Consider the following 4625-nt stretch of genomic DNA (forward strand, 5'->3'; position numbering starts at 1 on the left):
AAATAAATAAATAAATAAATAAATAAAACAAAGTATAAAGATAACCTACAGAATGAGAGAAAATATTTGCATGCAAACTCTGAGAAGGGGCAAATATCCAGACTACATCAACAACAACAATATAAACGGATTAAAAAATGGGCAAAAGATCTTAATAGACATTTCTCAAAAGAAGAATACAAATAGCCAATAGGTATATGAAAAAATGTTCAACATCAGGGCAGTGCCTGTGGCTCAGTCGGTAGGGTACAAGCCCCATATACTGAGGGTGGTGGGTTCAAATCCAGCCCCAGCCAAACTGCAACAAAAAAAATTGCCAGGTATTGTGGTGGGCGCCTGTAGTCCCAGCTACTTGGGAGGCCGAGGCAAGAGAATTGTCTAAGCCCAGGAGTTGGAGGTTGCTGTGAGCTGTGATGTTACAGTACTCTACCAAGGGTGATAAAGTGAGAGTCTGTCTCTACAAAAAAAAAGCTCAACATCACAAATGATCAGGAAAATGAAAATTAAAACTAAACTATAATGAGATACCAATTATTCCAATTAGAATGGCTATTAACAAAAACAACAACAAACAAACAAACAAATAAAAACACAAAAGAAAAGTGTTGGTGAGAATGTGGAGAAAAGGGAACATTTTTTTTTTTTTTGGTGGGATTGTAAATTAGTATAGTCACTATGGAAAACAGTATGGAGATTCCTGAAAAAACTAAAAATAGAGCTATGACATTATCCAGAAGTCCCACTACTGGTTATTTATTCAAAGGAAATGAAATATCTGCATTCCCATGTTTTTACAGCACTCTTTACAATAGCCCAGATATGGAATCAATCAAAGTGTCCAACTGTGGATGGATGGATATAGAAAATGAAGTATTATTCACAATGAAGTATTATTCATCATAAAAAAAGAATTAAATCCTGCCATTTGTGACAACACAGATGAACCTAGAGGACATCATGGTAAGTAAAATGAGCCAGACACAAAAGGACAAATACTGAATGATCTTCTTCATATGTGGAATTAAGAAAAACCACTAGTTGACATCATAGAAGCTGAGAGTAGAATAATAGTTACCAAAGACTGGGGAGGGCGGAGTAAAGAGGAGGATAGGGAGAGATTGATCAATGAGTACATAGGGACAATTAGATAGGAATAAGCTCTGGCGTTTTATTGAACAATAGGGTGATAGTGGTTAACAATAAGGTATTGTATATTACAAAATAGCTAGAAGACAGATTCTTGAATGTTTTCACCACAAACAATACATGCAAGGTGATGGATATGTTAAATACCCTGATTTGATCGTTATTCTGTATATGTACCAAAACATCAAATGGTATCCCATAAATACATGTAATTACAATGTCAATAAAATCTTTTAAAGCCACATTATATCAAAATAATTTTAATGATTTATCAGCTAAATTTGGAACCACTTAGCTTCAAAGGGAATCGTGATTTGGTCATTGAATCATCTCCATGCTCGCTTTTAAAAAATGCTGTGCACAGATCCATCTAGTGACTGTTACTGCTATCTGCTACTTTTTCACCAAGTTGTAGCTGGTTTAACCTGATATGCATAACACATAAAAGGTTGAGAAAATTAAATGTTATTTTTTGTATACTTTGGCCAATACAATATTTTCTTTTTAAAAAATTTTTAAAATTTTATGTTCTTTTAGGCTAGCCAAGTGAAGCACTGGGAGTGGAGAAGGAACAAAGGAATCTGTAACCAGTTGTGATGGATTAGTTGTAAACACCACTGCACTCAGATGAGCTCTAACACGGTATTTTAATAATATGTTTTCCATCACAAGATTGTATATTTTTATCACAGCCTTGGAGCTATAGATTCAGCTTATTCAATTTATGGGAAAGATCTAATGTACAGTGGTTTAATTGTCAAAATCGGTTATTTTCAAATGGGTCAACCAAATTAGTCTTGCTTTCTATCAGGAAGACGCTGGTTTCATTTTGAAATTAAAATAAAGGCAATGCAGCCATGTTTGCCAAGTTCCTGCCTCCCTGCCCACACTGCTCCATGGCCTCCCCAAATGGCAACGCAGCGGCATTGTGGTGGCCGCTAAAGTAGCGGTGCGGGGGGCCACCCAAGGCCCTGTAGGCAATAGGCTACAGCAGGAGCTGATGATCCTTATGATGTCTGGTGACAAAGGAATTTCTGCCTTCCTGAATCAGACAACCTTTTCAAATGAGTAGAGACCATCCATGGAGCAGCTAGCACAACATATAAGACCTGAGGTGTAAGCTCTCCCTTGAGTTCCCCAGTGGCCAGGCTTACAGTGTACCCACTGTGAAGTTCCTCACAGCCTGCTGCCACCCCAGTGTGGACACTCAGGGTAACATCTGCCTGGACAAGTGGTCTACCCTATGTGATGTCAGGACCATCTGCTTTCCATTCAGAGCCTGCTAGGAGTATCCAACATCCCTAGCCTTTGAACACACAGACTGCCGAGCTCTGGAAAAAACCCACAGCTTTTAAGAAGTACCCACAAGAAACCCACTCAAAGTAGGTGTCCAGCCAGGAGCCCTGACCCAGGCTATCTGGCTTTTCCCTGTGTCATCTTTTTATTTTTTCTTTAGATGGTCTATCCTTTCCTTGATTTCTGTATAGGTCTCTGTATCTTGAGCTGGGCTATTATTTTGTTTTGTTTGTTTTGTCTCTTAAACAAATTAATTAAGTTAAAATTAAAATGTTATCTCATGTCCTTGTAACAGCCATCTCATATGTCGCTGAGATGGAGCTAAGCCACGGAGCTCGTGCCTGGGTGAAGCCAGACTGCAGCAGCTCTCCCTCCATGCTTCCTGTTATGCTCCCTATGTCTCTCTCATGGAATTCACACATGAAGATTGCATTCCAAAATTGTCCCTTCAGGCTCAGTGCCCATAACTCAGTGAGTAGGGAGCCAGCCACATACACCAAAGCTGACCGGCTCAAGCCCAGCCCTGGCCTGCTAAACAACAAAGACAACTGCAACCAAAAAACAGTCAGGTGTTGTGGCGGTCGCCTGTAGTCCCAGCTATTTGGGAGGTTGAGGCAAGAGAATCACTTAAACCCAAGAGTTTGAGGTTGCCGTGAGCTGAGATGCTACAGCAATCTACCAAGGGTGACATAGTAAGACCCTGTCTCAAAAAAAATGAAAAAAATTGTCCCTTTAACAGTCTGGACATTTTCTATCCAGAGCAAAGCACAGTGTAAGATTTGGGATGGGTGAGAAGTACCCTTATTTTCTTTCCCAAACTGGGAGTCAATGGTAAGAAGGGAGTGAAAGACCAACCTGGCAGGACCTTCTCAGTGAGAAAGAGTAAATATGGAAGTAAAGGACACGAATTATTATTATTTTACTTCTGAGACTATCACAAAACAACATGATTCTCTCTTAAAACCAATTTTGCCTTTGAGCCCAGGGAAAGCGTTCCTTTATACCCCCAGGGATGGCAGACCAGAGCACGTCTTGCTTCAACGTTATCCAGCCTGGTTCCAAGACTCTCATCATCCCATCTGCCCCTAGTCCACTGTGCTTCGCTCTCTCACTCTGTTGAGTTCTCCCTCCTCATTGGACATGCCTTCCTTGTTTCTCCAGCTCTTAATTATGCACATTTCACTCATTCCTCCAACATTGTTATTTTTTTTGAGACAGAGTCTCACTTTGTTGCCCTAGTAGAGTGCCCTAGGATCACAGCTCACAGCAACCTCCAACTCTTGGGCTTAAGCGATTCTCTTGCCTCAGCCTCCCAAGTAGCCAGGACTACTGGTGCCTGCCACAAGGCCTGGCTATTTTTTTTTTCTTTTTTTTGTTGTTGTTGCTGCCATTGTTGTTATAGCTGGTCCCAGCTATGTTTGAACCTGCCAGCCTCAGTGTATATGGCTGGCGCCATAACCACTGTGCTACAGGTGCCGAGCCTGTATTTTTTAACTGAGGCATAATCTAGACAGTAAAATGCCAACATCTTGAATATTCAACTTCATGAATATTTATTTATGTGTCTTTAACCTGCCCCCATTTAAAAAATATGAGAACAAGTATACCTCCCATATTTCTGCTTTGCTTCCCCTTTCTAAGTCTCCTTGTATCTGAGCAATTTATTAGCCATCAAGACTTTCCCTATTGCTAGTGAGGAGATAGTAGAAAAAATACTTGCATGAACATTATCTTTAGATGCACTAGCTCCTAGAAAAGAAGTTTTTACTGGTCCACTGGAAAGGAACCACAGACTATTTCAGGAGGTCACCTTGGAACTGATCTGGCACAGCATCCTAGATTTAAGATGCTAAAATGAAGTTCAGCATGTTACTGTACAAAGAAGTTCCGGCCATCTGCCACTGTCAGCCAAATGCAAAGATGGGGATTAGGTCCAATAAGCTTTAATGACAGAAAAGCCAGCAAATCTGGAGAATTAGCAAGAGTAATCTCTCAAATCTGCTCTGCCCTTTCATTTCCAAAGCTACAGTTTTATACATAAAAGTTCAAAGTAAAAACCATATTAACCCTTATCTCAAAGAATAATAAATAATGATCAGCATAATCCATGACCTATTATGACATTTCCAGTTCAGAGTTAATCTCCTAAATCAGTCATTCTAAACTACTCAAGATATACATCT

The 4625-nt window shown here is 39.9% G+C and overlaps 1 pseudogene; it reads left to right on the forward strand.

Annotated features, from left to right (window-relative positions):
• Positions 1 to 2119: 2119 nt before the first annotated feature.
• Positions 2120 to 2553, forward strand: LOC100943820 (annotated as a pseudogene).
• The last annotated feature ends 2072 nt before the right edge of the window (positions 2554 to 4625 follow it).

The sequence above is a fragment of the Otolemur garnettii genome, unplaced genomic scaffold (genome assembly GCF_000181295.1).
Source record: "Otolemur garnettii isolate 467f Iridium unplaced genomic scaffold, OtoGar3 scaffold00179, whole genome shotgun sequence".
In the NCBI taxonomy this organism is placed as follows: domain Eukaryota; kingdom Metazoa; phylum Chordata; class Mammalia; order Primates; family Galagidae; genus Otolemur; species Otolemur garnettii.